At 40.0% G+C, this 14,583-nt stretch overlaps 1 long non-coding RNA gene across 1 annotated transcript in view; it reads right to left on the bottom strand.

The window, feature by feature from the left end:
- Positions 1-14,583, bottom strand: part of LOC142924096 (uncharacterized) — a 42,412-nt gene that overhangs the window by 9,853 nt on the left and 17,976 nt on the right. The window lies entirely within an intron of this gene.

Below are 14,583 nucleotides of genomic sequence, written 5' to 3'. Positions count from 1 at the left end.
TGGACCTTACCTGGTAATAAAAAAATAGTTTAATAAATAGCTTAAATTCCAGGCCATGCCTAATATCAGCAGTAGCTGTAGCCATCCTCGCCACTACCACCCTTCAGAAAACCCCATGCTGACCAGCGTGGTGAAGTATGGTCAAATAGTCTTCATGACCCAGCTTGGTGAGGCTTTCATCCAGCTGTACATTGGGAGAGAGCCAACGAGTATTAATAACTATTTAAATGATTATATTTGAAATTAAAATCCACAAACTACATATTCCCACTGGTTTTTTTATCTTTGTGCTGTGGCCCTGTGTCCGTGGAGGCGAACACGTACTCAGGGCACTGGGGGTTTAGCAAGAAGCTGAATCCAAGAAGCTTTGCATTCATCCCCGGGAAAAATAATTTTAACTGACCAGGGACTATTAATGGGACCCTGGTGCGAGTATTCGGTTCAATGAGCAATTTATTCACTCTGCAGTGGCGAGGAAGTGGTGTTAAATAATAAATGCACTTTTTTTCCCATTTTTTTTACATCCTGGTTTGCAAAAAAACAGATCGGATGTTATTCCCGCAGAGGATTTCGAAATGCATTAGTGGTATATTTCGTCAGCCGGAATCTACTGTGACCCTCTGCTAATGCAGCTTTCTTTCGCCTCAATAAGCCAAATGTGCTGCGAAGGGAAACACACACAAGTTATTAGAGAAATCATCATCCCCAGCCATGGTCAATCCACTGCTGGATGAAGGCCTCCCCATGCTGCCGCCAGCCATGGAGTAATCCACCTCGCACCTGCGGACGAACTGATTCTATTGCTCCATCTACTTGGTTTGGTGACCTCTCAGGCGCCTGTTCTATTCCTTGGCTGCCACTCCGTCTTTAGTCTTGACCATCGTCTTGGGTGGGACGTGACCTGGCCCAAGCCCACAGGTTGAATGATACCACAAATCTTTGTGTGTTCTGTAATCAACGCTTTCCTCTCTCCGTCGCTCAATTCTGATTCCAAGCGGTGCATCTCCCCGAACTGGTTTTGTTCTCTATTTTGCATTAATGACCCCGGTGTTTCAGAGCCATGCGTCACACAGAGCGGGCAGTGCGCGCTGATTAAACACGTGCTTCTATTGGCACATTAGTACGAAAATGTTACTTTCTATTATTGACAAGTCGAGCCTTTTACATATCTGTCCAACTGGCCCGCTTCCAACCTCTTTATTTCACCTCTTGAAATCTATCAGCCTTCATATGTATTGGACGAAAATATAATGAGCCTAATACAGTATTCCCGTTAGGTATGCATTTATTTATAATACTACATACATATAAACCATTCATTCAGCAATTTACGCAAATGATGCACTTACCATTCTCTTAGCAATTGGCCATATAACAAGAAATGCACTTCCTGTTGTCAGATCTCGGAAGCGAAGCAGTATTTGGGGCCTGGGGAGTGCTTGGATTGGCGATCACCATTCGCAGATGGATGTTGTAGCGTGGTGAAGTATGGCATAATTCATAATAGAGGTTTTTGGGTTAGATCGCGTAAACATATAACTGTGCCGTTAAACCCGCCACCACCCAACACAGCCAATTATTCAGGTTTGTCACGTGAACAGAACATTCCAATTCGTCACTAGTACAGCACACGGGTGTGTTGGAGAGCTAAGCCACAACATTTACCATCTGAGTACGACGTTTCGCCAGTAATTATAACTAGCTGCATCAGGCGACAGCCAGATTTGTGGAGATATCCTCCTGTTTCGTTCCTTAAACCGAGGGGTAGATGTGGTGACGTCACTTGTGTGCGCGTCTTGCGCGAAGTGGGGGGGGGGGATTAATAAATGCATATAAATGACTATAGCCGTATCAACGGTAATCCCTATTGACGTATGGTGGCCGGCATAGGCATGCATTTAAACAATGTATTATTTTATTATTCGCTTCCAAACAGCACTAAGTCTATAGCTATCTGAACGGTTAAAATTAATTTTATTTTTTATCAATTTTAGTGCACACAATCGACGGGGAGTACAAGAACAATGGACTTGTATAATGCGCATGCATAATGTGCGTTGATTACCATATAAATTACCCAAACAGCAATGGATACCCATAGTCATTTATATGCATTCATTAATCCCCTCCCCCCCACTTCGGGCAAATACGAGCACACAAGTGTTTTCATTAAGTACAAATGTAATATAAATAATATATCAATAGGCTGGCTCCATTTCGGTAGAGGTAGCATGCCCTGTCCTGCTTCTACATCATTCTGACCCAACATTTCTCACGAGTACAATCAGCGTTGCTCGTTCACTAAACAGTTAACGATGGCATTCGTGGCTTTGAGGGTGTGCTTTAAGTACTGCGGTGGATTGCCACAGTGCCAAGGAGAGCATTGATAACTCCCACAAGAAATTATACATTTTGAACATTAAAATACGTTACTTCAAGGCCATTGCCATGGAGTTTACATTGGGGGGGACCAAATCTTCCTGGGGGTCTTGGCCCCCCCCCCCCCCAGAAAGAAATCTAAATTTGAAAACGAATTTCCTGCCTAAAATATGAAAAAATAATCACTAACACATGGGATGGACTTTTATTTATTTTTTTACGATAATGTCTAATAGTGTATTGTATTACATTGTATAGTAATAGGTTTTACCCTTTTAACTGGCACAAAAACTGACACTTGTATTCAAGGCAAAGAGTTGTCTTTTTTGTTTGCATTTTGACTGCTTGTGTTGTGGTTATTGCAAACATGATGCCTTGATTAAAGGCGTCAGTTTTTGTGCCAGTTAAAAGGGTAAAACCTATTACTATATCTTGTTACTGGCAAAGGAGGTCTCATAATGTATTACATTGCTCTGTTTTTTTACTTTTCTTGTTTCATTGTATGTAATGGCAGAGATTAGGGATTAATAAAGTACAACCATAACCACAATCATATGAACAGAAATCTATGCATTGTTATATGAACACAAGTCCAGATATTGTGGCCAAGGTTTAGCAAATTGTTTTTATTTACATAGCATCGCAATTATTTTTGTTTTAAATATTTTTATAGCAATATATTGGGGGGGGGACATTTTGAGCATATTTGAATATTGAGGGGGATGTATTCCCCCAAATATATATTATAATTACGGCCTTGCGTTACTTATTAGAAGTAGGTACGTACGTGAGTACTTACGATGTTTGGAGTAATTTTCTAGAGAGTTCTATTTTAGACCACTCTTCCAAGCTGGCCAGACGTGTTCTTTAAATGTCTTCAAAGATATGGGAGTACTCAACCGAACACCTTTCCCAAGACGTCTGGCCAGCGTTGAAGAGTAGGCCAAATACCCTATGTAGGAGAGCTCCATTAGAGGCACACGGGTGACATGAGCAAGCAAGAGCAGGGCTGTTTCACACGTAGTAGTAGTTGTCGTTGATTTTCGCGACCAATATTATCCAAAATAGAGGGGGGTTTTTTTTGGGTGAGATCGCCTAAATAAAAACGTGTCGTTAAACCCGCCGCCACCCGACACAGCCAATTAATGAGGTTTGTCACGTAGACAAAAAATGCCGCCAATCCGTTACTTGTTATAGCACACCGTTGTGGTGGAGAGTACCACCACGGCATTTACAATCCGTTACTTGTTCAGCACACCGGTGTGTTGGAGAGTACACACACAGCATTTACAATCCGTAACTTGTTACAGCACACCGGTGTGTTGGAGATACATCCACAGCATTTACAATCCGTTACTTGATTTGAAGATTTCGTGACTGCAGGAATTACTCTTTGGTTCTTTCGGTAAAGTCACGTTTAGAAAGAAAATGAATTAAATAATAGAGTACGACGTTTCGATTGCAACACAAGCAACCGTCATCAGGTAGAACTAAATTTGAGAGAGAGACAAAACACAGACACGGAGACACACAGACAGACACACAAGCAGAGAGAGAGACAACGCATAGAGAGACACACAACATAGATACACAGAGACCCAATGCCTCTGTGTCGAGGCCTTAAATAGAGAGGCGCGGGGTGGGGGGGGTTGGGCAGAGAGAGAGGTGGGTCTGCTGGTGGCTGCTGCTGGAACACAGAAATTATCGTGTCAATGAATCCACCCCGAAGCGACCGAGGGAAAGAAGAAGATCGAACGGCCCTATGAGAGCCTGGTAAATTTTTTAGAGAGAGAAATAAGTTTGAGAAAACAAAATTTGGGCAAATCTTTTGAAAATGTAATGCAACACAGAGTCGGCTAACACACAGTTAACGCATAGCCTGGTTGATTACGATTTCACAAAGATTGCCAAAATTAGAAGTTAAGTGTGAAATTTGACAAACAGAGACACACAGAGAGTTGTGTGGAAATCCACCTCGAAGCGACCGAGGGAAAGAAGAAGATCGAATGGCCCTATGAGAACCTGGGAAATTTTAGAGAGAGAAAGAGGCCGTTTGAGAAAACAAACTCGTACTCTATTATTTAATTTATTTTCGTTCTACGTGACTTTACCGAAATAACCGAAGAGTAATTCCTGCAGTCACGAAAGCTTCAAATCAAGTTTGAACCACCTCTACGGGGAGAATGTAAGTTGTTTCCTCTGTCTCTGTTTGTAAAATTTCACACTTAACTTCAAATTTAGCAAACTTTGGAGATCGTAATCAACCAGGCGATGCGCTGTGTGTTAGCTGACTCTCTGTGTTGCAATGCATTACATTTCCAAAACTTTTTGTAAGTTTGTTTTCTCAAAAGGCCTATTTCTCTCTCTAAAATTTACCGGGCTCTCATAGGTCCATTCGGGGTGGATTTCTACACATCTCTCTGCGTGTGTCAGTTTGTCAAATTTCACACTTAACTTATAATTTTAGCAATCTTTGTGAGATCGTAATCAACCAGGCCAGGCCAGGTCTGCAAAGAGGAGTGGGACAAAATCCCTCCTGAGATGTGTACAAACCTGGTGGCCAACTACAAGAAACGTCTGACCTCTGTGATTGCCAACAAGGGTTTCGCCACCAAGTACGAAGTCATGTTTTGCAGAGGGGTCAAATACTTATTTCCCTCATTAAAATGCAAATCAATGTATAACATTTTTCACATGCGTTTTTCTGGATGTTCTTATTGTTATTCTGTCTCTCACTGTTCAAATAAACGTACCATTAAAATGATAGACTGATCATTTCTTGTCAGTGGGCAAACGTACAAAATCAGCAGGGGATCAAATACTTTTTTCCCTCACTGTATGTGTTAACTGTGTGTTAGCCGACACTGTGTTGCATTATATTACATTTCCAAAAGATTTGCTAAATTTAGTTTTCTCAAACTATTTCTTTCTCTAAAAATTTACCAGGCTCTCATCGGGCCATTCGATCTTCTTCTTTCCCTTGGTCGCTTCGGAGTGGATTAATTGACATGATAATTTCTCTGTTCCAACAGCAGCCACCAGCAGACCCACCTCTCTCTCACCCCCCCCCCCCTCTCTATTTAAGGCCTCGACACAGAGGCATTGGGTCTCTGTGTATCTATGTTGTGTGTCTCCCTCTGTGTTGTCTCTCTCTGCTTGTGTGTCTGTCTGTGTGTCTCCGTGTCTGTGTTTTATCTCTCAAATGTAGTCACACCTGATGACGGTTGCTTGTGTTGCAATCGAAACGTCGTACTCTATTATTTAACGTATTTTCTTTCTACGTGACTTTACCAAAAGAACCAAAGAGTAATTCGTTACTTGTTCAGCACACCGGTGTGTTGGAGAGTACACCCACAGCATTTACAATTCTAGGACGCCGGTAAGTAGAATCAGCATCGTCAGGCAACAGCCAGAATTGTGGATAGCTCCTCCTCCTGTTTCGGGTCTTGAATAGAGGGAGCACGTGTGATGTCGTCACTGTGAGCCAATGAGGTGCGGGGGAGCTAAGGGCTGCACCTTCACCTCTCAAAATTGGACAGCCCTTCGTCAATCTACTGCTGCAGTGAGGCCTGTCCACATAGTGTAGTCATTGGGGTTGTTTGGCCATACTTTACCATTCTGACCAGTGCAGATTGGTCAATGTGTTGGGGGGGGGGGTGGCAAAACCGGTTCGGATATCACTCGCCATTTCACCACGGCCGGGGAATTAAACTTCACAGCAACAGTTCACTGCTGACTGCTGCTCCATCGCTCGATCGCTTTATGATGCAAATTGCGCATACGCAATGCCGCATGAGTGTGGCACAGCAGCTCACCTTACAGCTGTCTGATTCTTGTGAAATTATATTTTTTTTCCCTGAAATACCCAATGGAGCAGACAAGGCTGCATTAATAATATAATTTGATGTATTGCAAGTAATTTGGGGACTCGAACATTTTTCATTCATCTCGTCATTCCTTTGCTCATTCATTTTAACGAGTTTCCCAGCGAGCGTAGCTTTTGCAGCAATAACTCATTTAAACTGTGCTCCTCGTGACTGCATGTGGCCGTATTCCATCAAGACAATGAGTTACACTCGCAACATAAAAATGACTTAAAGTAGTGAAATGCTATTTGTTACGTAAAGTAACTTCCCGTGCATTCCGCAGGTTTCATTTTTCGCCAGGACAGTTTCACTGCACTTGAAGGAAGGCGTATACAACTTTACAACTTTACAACTCTCTAAAGAATTGATGACAACCTATATATATTTGTTCTACAGTATCTGCAATGGTAAAATGGAGAGTGGGGCCACGCGTTTAAAATGTCAGGTTCATCATTTTGCTCATCACAGATATGTTCACGTGTCAAATGATTCACTCCTGACTGAAAGAGATTTACATTAAGCTTAGTATTGGGGGGGGGGGATTAAAAATGTTGCGTCTGTTTGTCTGGCCACCCGAGTTCGATTCCTACTCCCGACCAAATAACAGTGGTGAATATTTGAACCGGTCCTGGGCCTCCCCGAGGTTAACTCAGCCCTGAATGAGTACCTGGTATGTTGTGTAAACTTTAATACTGGTAAGACAAAGGCAGCCAGGCGTGGTGCTGGATGCCCACTCCTTTCGTGTGATGTTCCTGCCTTTATAGGTGCTCGCAAACAGCATTTCCCCCAATAATCTGTTCAAGGCTTTTGAGATCATTGGTTCTCTTTTCGTTTTAATAGGCGGTTACTCACAGTGCTTGCTCCTGCAATCTGTACACCTAAACACGGGATATTACAATCAATTTGCACGTATGTTAATCTGCACGTGTGTGCATGCACAAACTTAGATATTTAAAACGTGCTTTGTTGTTCATCCGTGTTCCTGTTATACGGCACACACGCCAAAAAGACCCAAATAATATTTACGCACTAATCGTGTCGACAATACAGGTAGTCCCCGACTTACGATGGTCCGACTTACGATATTTCGATCTTACGATGGCGATAGCGATATGACAAAATTGTTAAATATTTTTAAGTTTGCGCGGCAGGCAAACGCAGCAATGTACGAGGTACGAGACTATAACTTTATCATCGCCATCCTCCTCTTTCGACAACTAAGTTGATGTAGCCATCAACAACCTAACATCGTTTAAGTATGCAGACGATGGACAGAATCTTAGTGAGTAACAGTAGAATATGATACGTTACGATACGTTCAATGCATGTATGATACGTAGCTTTAGCGATTTCATTTTAGGGTTACCACGATACGATACATACGTTCAATGCATGTTAAAAGTTTTTACAGCAGATAGGATTGTTTCCTGAAAAAACTTTCTATGAAATTGCAGTTCATATAGGTAAGCTAAGAATTGACCTTGTTTTTTTACTTTAAATTTTACTGTGCAATACAGTATTGTAATTAATAAATACATACAGTATATAGTTTATACAGTATGGTACTGTAAATTGCTCTGTTTTTGCTAAATTATCACCATTCTTTAAGACTCCTGGGTAGGCTAGGCCATTTTCGACTTACGATATTTTCGACTTACGATGGGGTCGTCGTAACGCATCTCCATCGTAAGTCGGGGACTACCCTGTATTTGTTTTAAAATTTGTAAGAATATTTATTTTTCATGTTGTCTCTGTAACCTGAGTTCCCTTACAAATGTAAAATGTATGCATTTAGTTGTCTTGGAAATGGTTTTTAGAAAAATGCGTACATATTTAGTACAACTAAATATAATGCATTAATTGCTGATTTGGTTTCCAAAACGATGCTTTAAATAACACTGATATGCGTATGAAAACAGCAAAACTAAATTTTTGTTCGTAATTGTCACAAATGTTGCGTTAGACTTGGAAGATTGCGTCCCGCAAGCTGGATATAGTGATTACTAATATAACAGAATGAATGGCCTTATTAAGGCAGAGGGGGAAATAAGGTTAAACTTCTTTAAGCATGTCAGTCTGCCTCCTTTATTCTCATAAATATTTAAATCAATACCACACTCGAATCATACTTGGAGAAAAATATAATTAGAAGCGTTTTTTACACTCAAGGCATTTATTTCAGGTGCTTAAATTATGCAATTGGTCATCATTTGCAGACATCTATGCCAGGCTATAGTGCAAGAATGATAAAGAGAAGATAGTTCAGGTAGCAACAATTGGCGGAGCCAGGATTATTAGGTAGCGGGGGGCAACCCCTCCAGCAATGAAACATGATAGAGGAGTTTTTAGTAATAAGTAAGGAGTTGTTAGTAAGTAAGGAGTTGTTAGTAAGTAAGGAGTTGTTAGTAAGTAAGGAGTTGTTAGTAAGGAGTTGTTAGTAAGGAGTTGTTAGTAAGTAAGGAGTTGTTAGTAAGCAAGGAGTTGTTAGCAAGGAGTTGTTAGTAAGTAAGGAGTTGTTAGTAATAAGTAAGGAGTTGTTAGTAAGTAAGGAGTTGTTAGTAAGTAAGGAGTTGTTAGTAAGCAAGGAGTTGTTAGTAAGGAGTTGTTAGTAAGTAAGGAGTTGTTAGTAATAAGTAAGGAGTTGTTAGTAAGTAAGGAGTTGTTAGTGATAAGTAAGGAGTTGTTAGTAAGTAAGGAGTTGTTAGTAAGCAAGGAGTTGTTAGTAAGGAGTTGTTAGTAAGTAAGGAGTTGTTAGTAATAAGTAAGGAGTTGTTAGTAAGTAAGGAGTTGTTAGTGATAAGTAAGGAGTTGTTAGTAAGTAAGGAGTTGTTAGTGATAAGGAGTTGTTAGTAAGGAGTTGTTAGTAAGTAAGGAGTTGTTAGTAAGGAGTTGTTAGTAAGTAAGGAGTTGTTAGTAATAAGTAAGGAGTTGTTAGTAAGTAAGGAGTTGTTAGTAATAAGTAAGGAGTTGTTAGTAAGTAAGGAGTTGTTAGTGATAAGGAGTTGTTAGTAAGGAGTTGTTAGTAAGTAAGGAGTTGTTAGTAAGGAGTTGTTAGTAAGTAAGGAGTTGTTAGTAAGGAGTTGTTAGTAAGTAAGGAGTTGTTAGTAAGTAAGGAGTTGTTAGTAAGGAGTTGTTAGTAAGTAAGGAGTTGTTAGTAAGTAAGGAGTTGTTAGTAAGTAAGGAGTTGTTAGTAAGTAAGGAGTTGTTAGTAAAAAGTTGTTAGTAAGTAAGGAGTTGTTAGTAAGTAAGGAGTTGTTAGTAAGTAAGGAGTTGTTAGTAAGTAAGGAGTTGTTAGTAAAAAGTTGTTAGTAAGTAAGGAGTTGTTAGTAAGTAAGGAGTTGTTAGTAAGGAGTTGTTAGTAAGTAGTTGTTAGTAAGTAAGGAGTTGTTAGTAAGTAAGGAGTTGTTAGTAAGAAGTTGTAAGTAAGGAGTTGTTAGTAAGTAAGGAGTTGTTAGTAAGTAAGGAGTTGTTAGTAATAAGTAAGGAGTTGTTAGTAAGTAAGGAGTTGTTAGTAAGGAGTTAGTAAGGAGTTGTTAGTAAGTAAGGAGTTGTTAGTAAGTAAGGACTTGTTAGTAAGTAGTTGTTAGTAAGGAGTTGTTAGTAAGTAAGGAGTTGTTAGTAAGTAAGGAGTTGTTAGTAAGTAAGGAGTTGTTAGTAAGTAAGGAGTTGTTAGTAAAAAGTTGTTAGTAAGTAAGGAGTTGTTAGTAAGTAAGGAGTTGTTAGTAAGTAAGGAGTTGTTAGTAAGTAAGGAGTTGTTAGTAAAAAGTTGTTAGTAAGTAAGGAGTTGTTAGTAAGTAAGGAGTTGTTAGTAAGGAGTTGTTAGTAAGTAGTTGTTAGTAAGTAAGGAGTTGTTAGTAAGTAAGGAGTTGTTAGTAAGAAGTTGTAAGTAAGGAGTTGTTAGTAAGTAAGGAGTTGTTAGTAAGTAAGGAGTTGTTAGTAATAAGTAAGGAGTTGTTAGTAAGTAAGGAGTTGTTAGTAAGGAGTTAGTAAGGAGTTGTTAGTAAGCAAGGAGTTGTTAGTAAGTAAGGACTTGTTAGTAAGTAGTTGTTAGTAAGGAGTTGTTAGTAAGTAAGGAGTTGTTAGTAAGTAAGGAGTTGTTAGTAAGTAAGGAGTTGTCCATTGTTAGTAAGGACTTGTCCCTTGTTAGTAAGTAAGTAGTTGTTAGTAAGTAAGGAGTTGTTAGTAAGTAAGGAGTTGTTAGTAAGTAAGGACTTGTTAGTAAGTAGTTGTTAGTAAGTAAGGCGTTAGTAAGTAAGGAGTTGTTAGTAAGTAAGGAGTTGTTAGTAAGTAAGGAGTTGTTGGTAAGTCAGGAGTTGTTAGTAAGAAGTTGTAAGTAAGGAGTTGTTAGTAAGTAAGGAGTTGTTAGTAAGGAGTTGTTAGTAGGTAAGGATTTGTTAGTAAGTAAGGAGTTGTTAGTAGGTAAGGAGTTGTTAGTAAGTAAGGAGTTGTTAGTAAGTAAGGAGTTGTTAGTGATAAGGAGTTGTTAGTAAGTAAGGAGTTGTTAGTAAGGAGTTGTTAGTAAGGAGTTGTTAGTAAGGAGTTGTTAGTAAGTAAGGAGTTGTTAGTAATGAGTTGTTAGTAAGTAGTTGTTAGTAAGTAAGGAGTTGTTAGTAAGAAGTTGTTAGTAAGGAGTTGTTAGTAAGTAAGGAGTTGTTAGTAAGTAGTTGTTAGTAAGGAGTTGTTAGTAAGGAGTTGTTAGTAAGTAGTTGTTAGTAAGGAGTTGTTAGTAAGTAGTTGTTAGTAAGGAGTTGTTAGTAAGTAAGGAGTTGTTAGCAAGAAGTTGTTAGTAAGTAGTTGTTAGTAAGTAAGGAGTTGTTAGTAAGAAGTTGTTAGTAAGGAGTTGTTAGTAAGTAAGGAGTTGTTAGTAAGTAAGGAGTTGTTAGTAAGAAGTTGTAAGTAAGGAGTTGTTAGTAAGTAAGGAGTTGTTAGTAAGTAAGGAGTTGTTAGTAAGAAGTTGTAAGTAAGGAGTTGTTAGTAAGTAAGGAGTTGTTAGTAAGAAGTTGTAAGTAAGGAGTTGTTAGTAAGTAAGGAGTTGTTAGTAAGGAGTTGTTGGTAAGGAGTTGTTAGTAAGTAAGGAGTTGTTAGTAAGGAGTTGTTGGTAAGTAGTTGTTAGTAAGGAGTTGTTAGTAAGTAGTTGTTAGTAAGGAGTTGTTAGTAAGTAGTTGTTAGTAAGGAGTTGTTAGTAAGTAAGGAGTTGTTAGTAAGAAGTTGTTAGTAAGTAGTTGTTAGTAAGTAAGGAGTTGTTAGTAAGAAGTTGTTTGTAAGGAGTTGTTAGTAAGTAAGGAGTTGTTAGTAAGTAAGGAGTTGTTAGTAAGAAGTTGTAAGTAAGGAGTTGTTAGTAAGTAAGGAGTTAGTTAGTAAGGACTTGTCTTTTGCTTTTTGTTCGAGTCGTGTGCGGCGATGACGCAGCCATCGATCGAGGGTCCAATTCGAACCGCGTTGTGTGATCGGCATCGCGCTCGCTGAAGGTGTCGATGCCTTCAGGGAAGTCGTGTCCTGTATACGCAACTGCGCACAATTCTGAGTCGCTTGTTTTGCCGTTACTTATTGCCAATTATGGACTCAGACTATTGTTCTATCATCTCATAGAGTCGCTGGCACGTAATAATATGCTACACAGTGGCAGTGGGGGTCGCAAAATGCCGATGTATTACTAATAAACCCCAATGATCCGATCGAAATTAGAGTTTTCGATCGGACCATTGGGGGGGCACGTGCCACCCCAACCCCCCCACTGACTCCGCCAGTGGGTAGCAATCTAAATAGTAGTACGTTTTAATTTCAGGAACGTCATAATTACTCATCCCTAACCATCACTGGTCAACGTACATTGCCATGGTTGTTTAAAAAATAAAATGCGGCTGAGCGTTTGTCCTTAATGCGTTGTTGGCCAAGGCTTATTTTCAGCCGTCCAGAGCTGAGCACTGGAACATAAAAGCAGCAATGAATCGGGGGGACGGGACAGGGTGGGTAGACGGTCCGGGTGATTGGATGCTTTGGGGTGGGGTGGTGAGGGGGGAGTGCTCGGGAAAATACTCCACGAGAAGCCGAGCTCTGGGTTTCTGGCACACAAACATCTGAAATCAGGCTGAATTAACTGAAGAAAGTTTAGCTACAGTCTCCAATTATTGTCAATTTGACCAAATCCGGTGCGGGCAATTTCTATGAGATCACTCCACGGCCTCGTCTGGATTTTGGCATCTCAACAGCTGATGGCTTCACAGGATTCGGAGACCCCGTGGCTCCGCTCGTTGGCAGCGGTATTGGTACAACAGAGGCTAGTTTGCTAAAGTGCTCCCCTTTGACATGGGAGCCTCAGCCCCGTGAGGGACCTCCGCTTGTCTCTGGATATTAAAATGGTGGAAAACAAATGATTCGTCCAGTTTGTCAATTTGGAGAGCACTCAGGTTGGACATTGCTAAATTGAATGACCTTGAGTGTGTTCTGCAGAGGGACTGTGTACCTATGCACGCCTTTAAGATGCCTTTATTAACAACGTTAATGCAGATATCAAAGATCTAGGCTAAATATAATCTGAACCACGCTTCTTTCAGTGAATGCAAGACATGCACATCTATGGCCCTTTGTTGCTCCACAATTGCATGAGGGACTTGTTCGTGCCGTGCGGGTCGTGGGGGTTATTTAATCATTGATATTATACTTCACCACGTTGCTCTCTGGTTCTTTCACTAAAGTCACGTAGGTAGAAAAATAAATTATTATATATTTTATTTTTCTAAGAGTATGGGATTCCTGCAGTCACGAAAGCTTCAAATCAAGATTTCACCACGTTGGTCACTGCAGGTTGGTGAAGATAATACAAATCACCTCGTGGAAATGAATGTGTATCTTCATGTGTTGAAATTGAAGTTACTGGAATTTCTAACATATTTAAGACACACTCACCAATGATAATCCATATACTTCCTAAAAACACGCAGATACCTTATATAACTCAAAAGTTTCAAAAAAAGATATTCCTATTTTCACTCAACTTTCATTTTAATCAAGATTATTTAAAGTTTCACAGTTATTTAGTTTAACCAGTTGCTTACTCAAGAGACCAGGATAATCTAAGTTGCAAGAGTGGCCAGGTGTACATCAATCCAGCAATCTGAGGCAATTATTATGTATGAACCAAATTACGCAATTTGTGGTCTTTTATTTTGGATGTTTGTATCACTTGACGTCATCACACAATGGCCTGCTCTTGCAAACGACGACAGGGGGCCTTTAACGTCCACATCGCAGTGGTAATCAGGGCAGCCGCGATTGGTTTGAACTGTGAAGCTGTGCACCAAGCGACGAGCACGTTACTGCGAGGTAATGTCACCACCCATTAATCAAGCGGCTTTTTTAAAAATTATTTTATATCACAAAATGTGCACAGATGGACACACTTGGCAATGGCGTATTCTGTTTAAATTGACATTTTTCGTTTAATTGTTAAATTGTTGACATGACCCACAATTAATGTTAAATAATTTTCATCAGTTCCTGAAATAATCACCGCCGTAGACTGGGGCGTGGACCTTTTAACGGTTACTGCCTGTTGCCAATCCACGCACAAAGTCTCTGAAGGTTACCTCAACATGAACCCTGTTTTTTTTTTTCTCAAATCATTCTCAATGTTCTATCCACCTACGTTGCGGTCTGTCTATCGTTTTTTTTTTATTTCCTACCGGTTCTGCCGACTAATGTGACCTCAGATATCCTCCTGTCTGTCACTCTTGAGACATTACCAACTCAAGCCAAGTGACTCTTTCTGAATTATTGCACTAAGTGGTATATGCTGCTCGCAGCTATTATACAGCTCACAGTTTGAGACGCATTTTACAATTCCACGATAAATTCGCACGTTTATAAGATCGTAAAAAAGTTGCATCTACATTCCTCTGTAAAGCTCGTACAGCCTCTACTACAGTGTCTATCAAGCCTCACCCGTGGCTTAATGTTGTTAACCACTCCTAATACAATGTGAAATATCTGCATTTCTTCGGAACATTTATCCTATAATTCACATGTGGCTGATGGTTCCCACCCCCCTCCCCACCATCAATTTAACAAATGGCCCACCACTCCACTGTCAGAATGGCTGCATATATGTATAAATGTGTCAGCCTTCTCCAAAATGTCATAATTGAATTGTACATCACCGTACAATCTACCAGCACCATTAACGGCAACGGTTGTTTTTTTTAACTTACAAATAATGATCTCAAAGCCCTGCAGTTGTACAATGGGTGTGCAATAGCTGTGAACAGCACTCTTCTTTATATTTCATAAATTTCTATTACTTACTTAAGAACAGGCCAATAAATCACCCTCTGGAGGGGCT

Source organism: Petromyzon marinus, chromosome 8, assembly GCF_048934315.1.
Source record: "Petromyzon marinus isolate PM22_M1 ecotype Great Lakes invasive population chromosome 8, UKy_Petmar_22M1.pri1.0, whole genome shotgun sequence".
NCBI lineage: Eukaryota > Metazoa > Chordata > Hyperoartia > Petromyzontiformes > Petromyzontidae > Petromyzon > Petromyzon marinus.
The sequence above is the reverse complement of the archived record's forward strand: the minus strand, read 5'-3'. Positions and strand labels throughout refer to the sequence as shown.